At 43.3% G+C, this 13,213-nt stretch overlaps 1 pseudogene; it reads right to left on the reverse strand.

Moving 5' to 3' along the window:
* Positions 1-12,687: 12,687 nt before the first annotated feature.
* Positions 12,688-13,213, reverse strand: part of LOC137882265 (steroid hormone receptor ERR2-like) — a 95,812-nt pseudogene continuing 95,286 nt past the window's right edge.

Below are 13,213 nucleotides of genomic sequence, written 5' to 3' on the forward strand. Positions count from 1 at the left end.
ATTTTTTTCTTAAGATCACCAGTAAATCTGTATTAATTTTGACCAGAACCACTTAAAAAGAATCGTTAAAGCGGATTAATCAAGCCCGTCCTGTTTAATGTCTCCCGTTAATTAGTTTGTCAGCAGTGTTTTAATATCGCCTAATGACTTCATATTTCACTGATGACATTAAAGGGGTGTTAAAAGAGGGGAAATGGCCCATTCAGGATTCAGTTCTTTCGCTTAAGACGCCCTCGATGAATAAGACAAGGTCACGGAGGCCTAGCCTTTAGGGAGAGATACATTATCAGGGGATGAGGCTGGGAGGAATCCCATAGAGGAAGCTCTCTCCCCTCTAAAACAGCATGACGGGCACAATGTGATACAGTTCTGCCTTAGAACAATACACTGCACAGGGAATTCATGATGCTGCGCAGGACAGCCACGCTGTATAGGAGGGCAGGACGGCCCAGTGTGGGCTACAATAATATGATACTGGGGACTAAAGCCTGGTGCTTTCTGGAAGGAGGGCGGCTGCTTGTTGTACTGGTCATTGGTGTATTGTATTAATAACAATACCATTTTAAGCGTTTCTTGAACGCTTCAGAAGTTGGCCCTTTTCAATCTACATCAGCACTTTCTGAGAACAAAGAAATCAGAAATCGTAGAGTTGTAGCTCACAGTATTGAGGACACTGCATTTTCTCTGTGATGAAAATCCTATGTTAAACAAAATGCTCAATGGAAGCTAATGGATCCCAAACAAGTCCATGCACTGCTTCCAAAATGCTTTGTTTGACAAATCAATTTTCCCATAACCCGGTGAGGAGAAAAGTGATGCGGATTGATCGCCCCCCCTGACTTTGTTTCCAGAATATTGTTTGATGGCTGGATAGATTAATTGGTATGACATTTGAAAGCCTTCTCTTGACTGTCAGCATCCAAGCCTCTGTACGCCAATCGAACCCCAGTCTAATTGTCTCCTCTATAATACCCCACTTCACAAATTAGAGACAGTGCCTCTATAAAGCATTCCCAATGTAAGACCCAAACCACATCACACTGCTCAATCAGAGCCTGGTTTGAACGGGGTGACGCTCGGCTGATAAAATAGAGCGCATTAAAGGGCATCACCCCAAACTGCTGCGCCAGCACATCTTCCTCACAGCGCAGTAGATCTGAAATATACGAATCAAATCTAAGCAGCCACTCCGAGTAAATCCAAGACTCGTTAGCTGTTCACACTATTTGAATCTTAGTTATGAGGTTAATATGAATTAGAACGACTGCAGTGAGGAACACAAAGAGAAAACCATTCAAATCAGTGACCTTGGAAAAGCTGCTGTCAGACGTGTATTTAAATATGTGTTTGTTCTTCTATATCATGCAACATTGTGGCGTAGAACAGAACCGACATACCTCTTTGTAATGGACGAGTCACTATAAAATAAAAAAGCCTAAATATGAAAATGATGATGAAGGCTGAGTTCACTCTCCTGGCTCACTGTCACGCTGTCACAGCTTACTGGGACATTTGAAAGGAGCGGAGTTATTGTTATTGATAGTTATTGTTATAAGAAACAGCTTCTCAACAGTGAAATGTCAAAATGGCCGATTACATTGAACGTGGCATTGGGCTTTATGACGATATGAATTTGTGTGACTGAGATTTTTCCGTACTGTTGACTCTCATTTCAACACAGTGGGAAATTTAGCAATGAGCACAAATGCTTTATGTGATTCTTTACAGGAATATTTAAATGATTTTTACAAAAATTGTATATGTATCTTTATTTTTTCAGGTATTAAAATACTGGATTAGACAGAAACAGACATTCCCATCTTGTTATTTGACCTAGAAACTGTTTTTCAATTGAACCCCACACACACACACACACACACACACACACACACACACACACACACACACACACACAAAGAAATGTATAAAATGTCATATGATATTTCAATATCAAATCACAAGATGTCCTCAGTGATATCATCCATATCTGAGATGGCCATTAGAACTACAACACAACACCGTATATAATACAGTGCATTAACAGCACGTCTCCACTCCGATCAGACAAATACACCTTCAAATGCAGAAGAACACGCTTCATATTCATCATTGTTCGTACACTTTGATGTATATTGTGCAGCCTGTGGTTTTTAGGGAAAAGTTAGTGTCTACCACTAATGGTGACTCAGCAGATAAAGGAACAGTTGCTCATTGTTATCTGTGTTTGTATTGTAAATAGAGGTTTGGGGTAAAATAAGATGGACACAGTCTATATATATATATATACAGAATACTAATAATCTGTGGTCCATACAGTCTGTTTTTCTACTTGGGACTGAATTGAACTGAACCAAAGAGTGCAGTTATCTCCCTCCACGATTCATCACCATGTATTTATCATTCACGATGACTAATTGCCTGACTTCACTTCAATTTTGTGGGCCGGGTTCCTCACAGAGCAAGCTGCTCAGCGGCCCACCTCCCTTCACTCGCCGCTCCTCCCTATCACCCCAACACACCCACTCGCCTTTGAAAAACTGTAATTGAATGAGTTTATGTCGTCAAATTGATTAATCATATTAATTTGTACTTATTAGTGGGATGGTTGAAAGCGATGACAATTAGATTAATGAAATTAGTTAATTCTTCCTACACACACCATGATACTCCCAACTACAACGTACCAGGAGGGGGAAAAGCAGAGAAAGGAAGACTGTTATGACAAAATTGGCAATCAAGATTTGGCTGCTAATTGAATGTCTGCTTTTATTAATGATGAGCTTTATAAAAAAGACCTTGAGAAAGGAATATTAATTGATTAATCAAAGTGCTTCAAATTAAGGGGGAGTATACAAATCAGAGGTCTGAACATTTCTCTCCCATTTATTCTGGAGTCTTTCACAGCAAACACCCTGATGGATGAACTGTCTCCTGACATGTGACCATATAGCTGCTGCTTACAGTGACTGGAATATTTGTGAAACATGCTGTAGAAGCTCGCTGTTGATATAATTCATATCATCTTTCAGTAAATTGTGATTCAAGCGAATGTATTTGCCACATTACTCTATTTTCGTAGCCATTGGTGCAGTAATGGCGTCCTCACATCACTGTGAAGAAAAGCCTGAGAATGGATCTGTCACGTAGACGTGATGAAGAGGCTCCACTGTAACAGGACAGACCGAGGCTCTCCACACTACCGTCAAGCTGGAAGCTGCCTGACCACAGATCAGTTCTGCAGGGAGCCACACGTCCCAGTGGGACCGCAGCCATACATTCATCACGCCTGTTTGCCTGTTGTGGAAAAACAAAATCCACATAAATATATGTAAATATGAGTAAACAGAGCCTGAGATCCCTCAAGCCGATAGAGCGCTTTGAATTTCATTACGCAACAAGCTGTCCCGCAGTTATAAACGACGCTCAGGAGAAAGAAGTGATTGTTAGATATGATAAAGATGAAATGTAATAGTTTATGCCACCGTGAATCTGATTGTAAGGTCCACACTATTAGAGAGGCAGATAAGAGCATTTATGACTATTTGCTCTGCGTCGTAAAGGGAAGTGGGCTGTTTGATTAATATGAGCAGCTGGCTGGCTCCAGGTTCAGCAGATTGTGTTGTTGCATATAACTTACAGGCAGTAATGGGCTGGTTTATATACTGAACTGTGAGCTGTCACACATGGGAGATAAGCAGAATTATGACTAGCACACTCTACATTTACAAAGTGTATGGTCTGATATGCATGTGTAAATGGAGGTGAGTAATGTTTTTGTTTTCACTTAAGAAATATCCCTTCGATGGCGAGATGATATCTGCTCATGAGGTGGATACAAACATATGAATATAGTTCTGCTGCAGGAATGGATTACACTTAACCCAGTCAATCAACGTAGTGGGTCAGCATTCCTTCTACACTATTATATTATATTCAGCCCATTCCTTCATGTGAAGGGAATTCTTAACAGTGGAACAAAAGGGGAACTCCATCAATTTGAATTTACAATTTGTTGATTTTAACAAACTTGAGTCAGCGCTGGTTGGGGTTTGAAGATGAAGAAGAAGCTCGTGGGCAGAAGGACGTGAGCTCACCATAGCTTTATCTCTGCCTTAGGCTGCATTAGCTAGAGTTCGAGTTGCATTGTGGGTAATGTAGGTGCATGGTTTGGACAAAGACATTCACATTTGTAACTTGTTGGGAGCTTTTTTTAAAGATTAAATTAGACTGCAGAAGCAAATATTAGAAGAATTTAGCTTTTTGTTAACAGTACAGGAGTAATGTAATGTACAACTCTGTACGTAAATCATATTTGTATATATCAATACATTTATTTTCATATGCATCAAATTCATTTGCACACAAAATGTTCTGCTGCAACTGTTTTATTGATAATAAATCCCTTTTGAATATGCATGCCATCCAGGTTTCATTTGGGGAATTCCAACCTGATATTCCTACATAATATTATTGTGTTCATTTAATCTCCACACTTATGTCTTATAATGTTCATACATTAACAAATGTTTGCAATCACTTAACAATTACGTAATACTAATGTATGCACCCATTAAAACCAAAACTCTGATCTAAACTGGAACGCACAATGTTCTGCTGCGCTGGCCTTAGGTCGACATGAAGCACCAAAAACACTTCTTCTTTTTCTAATCCGATATGGCAAATTATTTAATACAATTATTCTTTATTCCCTTCTGAACAAAATGTACAATATTTAATTAATAATGATACGAAAAAAGCGTTAAATCCTCATAATTGAGAAACTGAAACTCAAGAATATTTTGATATTTTGCTTGATAAATCACAAAATATACATTGATTCATTTTCTGTTGATTAATCAATCAAACAGTTGTGATTCACGTCAACTCTCCCTGACATTAATACGCGTATTAACAGGATGCATGTGTGCCTCAGCCACTCTGAACTGGACAAGGTGAGTCTGCGCTGGACTCTCACAGGATGCTGTTATTGGATGCCCATTTGCCAATACCTGCCTGCAACTGCAGATCCCTAATGGCCCCGTTCATCCTGGACTGACCACTCGTCTTTGGACCAAACCCCTATACATTTCCCTGTCCTGGTGTCCCGCTGACAGGGTCCAAACCTCTCTGTTGCCAGATGTATTGACAACCATCAATGTTAGACTTGATCAAATGCTACCGCACCAGTCAGAGGCCATCAGTGGTCAAGGCATCCTCATCGGCAGGATCCATCGTCTCTGTTTACACAGTCCATCCTCTTTAAACTGCGCTATTGATCTCGGCCTAGGTCACGGAGGTCTGGCATGGAGGTAGGGAGAGGTGGAGGGGAGGTGGAGGGAAGCGTACGGACGGAGAGGGAGGAGGATAAGGACACGGAGGAGGAGGGTTCCCCTGGGCGTCTGGAGTGCCAGCTTCTTCTTATTTAGCATTTGACCCTGCGCTTGGCTTTACTGCTCAATGCGGCGGCCTTGTTTTCAGCATATAGTCAATGGCTGCCAATATTTTGAATGAAGACTTGTCACTGTTCTTCAACAGAAGCTTACAAATACTCTAAACCAACAAAGTTGATGCATTTGAGGTCAAAGGTTTCATTTTCACCCTCCAAACCAGTTATGGCAAACCATGTTGTAATCAGCTGTCCCGCTCACAGGTGCTCCGTATCTCCACACTTGCCGTCGTTCGTTTATGAGCATTTCTCGCGGTCGCCTGTTGCCGTCGTTATTTTACAGCTCCGCGCTCCAGTCCATTAGCAACACCGCTGCCAGAGCAGAGAGCCGATAAACCATCTGGCCGGGCTCCTGAAACAGATAGCGGCCTCTTAATGGAGTGAAAAAGTAAAAGCAATTAATGTCACATTAGCACATCACTAATAAGGCCTGCCCTCCAGTATGCTGCGGCGAGAATCAGCGGTGGGTTCGGACTGAGATGCATCCCAACAACCCGTCACTGTTGGGCTGAGCAGGGCGGCGTGGGCAGAAGTCATTTCCACAAACAAATGAAACACTTCCAGGTGAACTGATCCCTCACAATGTAAAGTCAGTCTTATATTATATTATTTAAATATGTAATCATGTATTTCTTTTGCCTCTTGAGGGCAGCACAACAAGCTGTCATAATATTGCCTCATGAAGCTGAACAACATTCATTTGCACTTGTGTGTCTTGATGTATGATTTAGACTTTGACTGGTTTAGAATTAGCTTGTACGCCGGCTACACGTGAAACAATGCGGTCGTAGACGTCGTCTCGCATCTCAAGTTGCCAATGACACTGCAAACAGTGAGCAGCGCACGGGAAAGGAAGTCTCGGCCGGGATACCCGCTGTCTCCACCAGAACCCCAGAAATATAACCCCTCGCCCCCAGAGGCGTCCCCGCCTCCAGACTGAGACACGATGCCTTCTGAAATTGACAACACACCAACGTGTCTTTTTTTTTGTTGAACAAGAATAGATGCAGTTTTGGTGTTTGCTTATTGTCACGCTGGCAGCAGTAGGCCGCCATATGGAATACTAATCTGTGCAGAAAACAAGTAAACTCATAAGATCCAGGCCCTCATGTTTCCTCCTGATCACCAAAGGCAGAAATAGTGCTTTGAAATTTACAATAGATGCCGTTCAAACCCGGCGCCTTCTGCTGCGCTGCTGTGTGTCAACGTGTCACAGTGTTGTCATGACCTCCCTCACTTTCTGCTCTTGTCTTTGAACTGTAATTCAAACTTCACACAACAGCAGCTTCGTCTCGAGAGCTTTCTAAAAACAATGCGTGTCCTCTCTGACTTCAGGGACCTGGGCTTTAAAGATCTGGATTCATTGTTGTTTAATTATAAGAGGACCAGAGCACTGTCTTTGCTGCTGTCTAATTCCACCATGTTCCGCTAATTACGTTGCGTTAATAGAGATTTTTCTGTTGTGGCGTTACACTCATTAAGTTAGCGGTGGCGCTGACCTTAACTGGATAAGAGGCCATGAAGTCATTTTTCTTTGATTCAAATGACTGCATCAGCCTGACTCTAACTGGTTCAAAGCCCATGAAACAACATAGGATGTCATTGTTACCATGATGTGCTTATGAAGTTTAGTATGTTGCCTTTTGTTTAGCTTTCTGAAAGGTGTTAGCAAAATGTATATTAATATTTCTAACTATAGTATCACAAAGTCCACATTATAAAATCTCGTCATCATAGCTGCACAAACCAACTCAAAGAGAAATGTGCCCTCAGAGAATTCTTCCATATCAGGGGAGACGTGTCACTTCCTGCTGCATGCAGCTCTATAGGTTTAATAAGGGTCAGTCTGGAAAGAGAAGCTGGAGAAAACCTCCAAAATGTCAGACACTGCAGTATCATCACTCACAGTAAATGGGCTTCTTCTTCCAGCGTCTCCCTTTTGTCTTCCTTATTGTGATCCTCCTGGGTCCGGTGCTGTGAACTGATATGCAATTATTCAAAGCAGCTTGTAAAATACAAACTTTCAGGTCAGCTGATGAAACAACAACCTAACGTCTCAGTGAATTCAATGTATGTAGAGTCATCCTGTTTAAGAGCTAAAGCAACACTATAGACCGTGTTTTCAAATCAACAGCACTGCCTGCCACCGTGTTAAAGCATCTCAAAGTTAAACCTCCGTGTAACATAAGGCCCGGCTTAGACAGGAAACAGACCGGCACCACCACTGCTTTCCAATCCCCAGACCCGCTGTTCCCATACCCACACATGCCCTCAATTACCCTATGAGCACCACATGTGCAACATCATTAATAAGATCCACTAATAATGGTGGCGAGCTCCATTGGCCGTGAGTGAGATTTGACTAATTACTGTAATTGTATTGGAGTCATGCTCATTAAATATGAAAATTGTGTTCTGTGAAATGAATGGGTTTTCATGATCACTCTTGTATGGACAGGCGAGAAATAAATTAGAGAACAGTTTCTCGTTGCGCAATTAACTACAGCACACACAGCTACCTGCCACACCCCGCGGTCTGCTGATAGCGTGTGTGTGTGTGTGTGTGTGTGTGTGTGTGTGTGTGTGTGTGAGGGTGTGTGTGTGTGAGGGTGTATTTCTGTGGGTGTTCGGCATTACTTGTTGCCTATGATTTTCCTTACACGTACTGTATGCATGACCTGCTTACCCATGAAACGTGGAAATGGTAATATTGCACAGAGCATATAATTACAATTGTAATGATGTTTTTCTTTATCTTTCATACGGAGGTTTTTCAGCTACATTTCTTTTTTTCATTTGATTTTATTTTACTCGTAGCTCATATCAAGTGTTTTTCTCTTTATTATTATTATAATATTATATTCTGTACGAATGAACATCGGACATGATACATATTTACATAGACTAAAATGACATTTATGCAATTTCTTTTAAAATGTGGTGAAACATTTTGTGTTTCTTTTAATGGCTCTGCAACCATAATGTGTGATCATCACGGTCATAGGTGAAGAGAGGCTGACCTGTTACACACAAACGAAGGTCCATTTCATATTGTATACTTACTCATGACATCATCGCCAAAAGCAATTAGCGGTGAAAAGCGTCTCTCCACACACAGCTGGATGAGCCGCGACTCTTTGCTGTGACTTTAGTTCTTGCTTCTTTCGGTCGTCTCGGGGATTCCAGCAGCTGTCGGGGCTCCAGCGCCGCGGCGACAGCGTCTGGGAGCGGCTAGGTCCCAGAGGAGCGGAGCAGCCCCCCCCCCCCCCCCCCCCCCTTGTTTCTGCATGCTCAAGTTGTTTGAGAAATCTTGCAATGCAAATGTGGTGCTTACCTTTACCGCCCCAGTAACAAAACTGTGTCACCCTCTGTGAAAGCCCTGATTTTGTCTGAGGAGATATAGAGGTGAGGAGAGGCAGGTAAACAAAGCATAATGTGGAGGTCAAATGCTAATGAGAGCTCCATTTGTTACGTCTGGCTTCCTCCAAAGGCAAAGTAACAACATCAGAGGCGCCCAGACATAATAAATCATCCCAATAAATAATAAACTTTAAGATTCAGAGAAGACTTGATGGTATTCATTGTGCCGCCTCCATGAATTTACAACCAGGTCCTGATTCCTCTCATGTGACCCTATTCAAATGGTCCCATTTTAAGCTGCGTGCTTGAGACAGCAAGATGCTTGCAAGTTCACTTTCAGGCCTAACAGCCCACCATATAATCTCCATCTGCTCACTGGTTAATAGGGTGAGGCCAGAAAGAACCCCACTATGAACCTGTAATGTAACTTGCTTTAGTTGAGCTACAAGCCATAACGCTGCGATACGTGAACAGATGCAGAGCCATGCGGGGTTTGCAGCTGTTGCGAGGCCTCCGAAAACCCACAGCTGTCCCCTCTCGCCTAAGTCCCCAAGTGAACGGAGAGGGAAAGACGTGACCGATGAGGGGCTGGACAACCCAAAGAGTCACGTGTCCATCACAGGTAGCAATGAGCACTGTGGTAATGATACCTGCTTCTGTCCTGCTCTCTCTCTGGACAGCAGAGCCACCGACGCTCAGTCACCGTGGCCGCCTACAGATGGCGCTCCATTCATTTTGAAGAGCACTGTCTTTCCTCAGGGCCGTCCATCACACAGAGCCACAGACTGCGTGGTGGACGAGCTGCGGGAAAGGCACCCTTACCTGTCCTTGAGCCAGGCGACAAAAAAAGAGTAGATTCAGCATGTATGTACGCTGCAGCCGGGGAGCCATAAATCATGACCTTCTTCAATTTACACAGGGAGCATATTGATGGTTTCCTATCTCCCTCACTCACTTTCACCTGGTTACATTGTATAAGACGACACCTCTCTGGGTAACCGTGACTGACACTTTACAGCCTATTCTCAGTGGACTCTCACCTCCCCGCCGCTGAATAATCCTCGCGTGAGGCGAAAGCAAGCAGCGTGAGTGTGCGGCGGTGGTGAAGGTTGCACTAACACTGCGATCATAGATTTCCTGAAAGAGGAAGCCGACAAGGTTGCCTGATTAACAGACCGCAGTGTGACAGTGTCAATGCCCCTTCTTAAGCACAGGCTGGCCCGACGGCTGGTGACGATTTAAGGAGAATAAAACACGGTTGACAAGATGGAAAGTCACTCTGAGGACAGTGGGGCCGTGCCCTTCTCCCTCCTACACGACTGAAAACACACCAGCAAAGAGCTGCAGCGGTGAGGAGTTCACGGGACAAGTGATTACGTGCTTTGTTCTCCTTGCAGTTATTTCTCAGCAATCCTGGGAAACACCTTCACATCCACCACACTAACATAATGGGGCTGCTGACGTACTGTGCAAAACAATCCACAAGTTAATACACAGTTGTTATTTCCAGCAATAATATGGGAGTGGCGGGCGGAGCCGTGCCAAGAGAATACATAAAAAATGAAGAAGTGACAAGCCATTTATTTGTTTAATTCAATCTTGTGTTGAGAGATCTTTTCGCTGGACATCACAGTTGATTCTGTTTAAGGGAATGGTTTGTGGCAGGCTGATTAAACACAGACTTACTCCCCCATCCCCCATATTGGCTGAAGTTGAAAGCCCAGTAAATGAAATGACTTCCACAGGATTGCACCACAAAGGAAGGGAGTGTGTCAGATGTGCATTCAGCCGGCGTTGTAGCCCAACCGCAAGGTCAACGGGACGTTGTGCAGACAGCTAACCGACTGACAGTCGGGACCGGAGGATGCCGTTACACCCCGAGGCTCCCCTGCTCAACGAACACGTGCTCACAGACGGACGCACGCCTTCACTGAGCCACCGACTGACTGTACATCTGCTGCAATACACTGAAAGGAAGTTATTAGTTATTAATATTCACTATTATTTTGATGATATCCATCAAATAGAAAAAAATCGATCTGAAGCGGTGAAAAGTGACATTACTGCAAATAATTATCAAAGTTACTTTATGTTACATGAACTAACAGTCTGTCCTGCTTTGGATAGAATTACAAGATATTTTACTGCTTATTAAACTGTTACAGTATACAGACATTCTAAAAACAACCTGAAAACTGTTCTTTTGGAGGTGAGTGTGTCTAACTGCAGATGTCATTTATTTTTCTTTAATTTACTGTAATGTCAAAACACTGCATATTTGTCTTCATGTTAGGGGGGAATTCCATTGAAATACATATTTTGTTACATTGTAAAGTGTCAGAGTGAAAACATCATAACCTGCATTTCATCTACCTGTATAAAAGCTAAAACCAGCTGTTTTATTCCGGATGCTCACGTCTATCACAGAGTATTACTGATGCTCATGAACTCAAGGATGCGGTGCTGCTGTTGGTGTCCATGGAGGAGATCATCACGAGGCATCGTCTCCCATCTGCATGTCCAAGTGTCCCTGAGCGAGACACTGAGCCCCATGGTGCTTCACAGCAGCCCCACTGCTCCTGATCATCATGTCGGGTATAATGCAGAGGTCAGATCTCATGTTTGTATACGACGATAAGAATAAAGTTTATTAACTTAAAGAAAAAAACAATAGTCTTTCTCAGGACTGAGGGTTGAGGATAACGTCGGACAAAGACACTGCGCTCCAAACATTCACACCTTCATGTATGATAAACAGCAGTGTGTGTGTGTGTGTGTGTGGTGAGAGAGAGAGAGAGAGAGAGAGAGAGAGAGAGAGCGACGAGAGAGAGAGGAGAGAGGAGAGAGAGAGAGAGAGAGAGAGGAGAGAGAGAGAGAGAGAGAGAGAGAGAGAGAGAGAGGAGAGGAGAGAGAGAGATGAGAGAGAGAGAGAGAGAGAGAGAGAGTGGTGTGTGTGTGTGTGTGTGTGTGATCTTTCTTTTTTGGATCCATAAAGGACCTTGTAAATAATGAGTATATATTAAGGAACCGTGTCCGTAGATATGGTGCAAACTCAACATTTTGAAGATGGATTCCTTCCCATGTTCGTTGCTATTTAAGAAATAATTTGCAGGGATTACATAAACCATGTGATTTTATTGTCACTGTACATTCAGTGCACTGTTAGATCGGACTCACTCCAAAAAAAGCATATATTTACACATGGGTACATCAGGCATGAACACAACAAACAGAACACACACAATGCTGCAGTGAACAGCTGCTGTTGGCTTTTTGCTTCTTCATCCAACATTTCACATTCGTCTCCTCAGGATTGTGTGCATAGCTACCCGTCCTTCTCCAAGCATACGGTACGTCTATAATTAACATGAACCAAAGCTCCCTTTTAACTTGATTCATACATCACAATGCTAACATATTGCTTTTGAGGGGGAGTAACCCTCTCGGGTAATCACATGTCTACGGTACACACACCTAGCAGGTCCTCTGCACGCCGCGGACCGGAGCGGCCGGGGAGGTTCCTCCATGTTTTATGTAAATCTCGTCATCTCAGAGAGCACGGAGATAAGAGAACTCCGCAAATGGAACAGCGAATAAGCAGCTTTCTCCTCCGAGGAATGTGATCCCCAACTGCAGCGGGTTCATCTCCATTTTTTTAATACCCAGTCAGTGATGTCACTTTATTTCTGTGCCACCGATTCCCAGGAGGAAGCCGTGGCCCGTTTACAAACCCAGTGTAATTTTCAAAACATGAATTGAGGTATAGGGTCTAGACTACTTCACTCGCTATACGTCCTGCTGCGCTGATGACCAAAACCGGTGATGACACAGAGTGTGTGTGTGTGTGTGTGTGTGTGTGTGTGTGTGTGTGTGTGTGTGTCTCAGCCTGGAGGGACACAGAAAGGAAGCAGAGGATGTCCCACCCGTGGACCAAACATCACGCACGTGACTCAATACAGAGATTCATATTATACAGCTATTCAGCTGGGCTCTAAACCTGCTGATACACCATGAGAAATGAATTATTAACAAACGATCATAGTAAGATCAATGCACAGCAGCTACAGTATAGAATGAAATATGCACAATACATTTGCGGCGTACAGCACTTTACAGTATGTCCACGTTGTTAACAAAGCACAGCTAAATGTCAGTCTGATGCTCCACAACACAGGGAGCATAGGTGGCCATATTTGCCTTGCATAGCCCAGTGATCGCTCCGTTATGAAACTATTACAGACACGCATGAAATCGTCTGTGTAAAGGTTTAGACAGACACCCCCCCCCCCCCCCCCCCGGAGTAAAACGCCTCCCGTCCCCGAGGTAGAGCCACGGATTTAATTGCTCCATTTCTATTGAGAATTTCAGCTTAGGAGACAATTAGAATTAATTGGATGTAGTAGAACC

This window comes from Cebidichthys violaceus, unplaced genomic scaffold (genome assembly GCF_023349555.1).
Source record: "Cebidichthys violaceus isolate CVI_PGR_0920_01 unplaced genomic scaffold, fCebVio1.0.p SCAF_31, whole genome shotgun sequence".
In the NCBI taxonomy this organism is placed as follows: Eukaryota; Metazoa; Chordata; class Actinopteri; order Perciformes; family Stichaeidae; genus Cebidichthys; species Cebidichthys violaceus.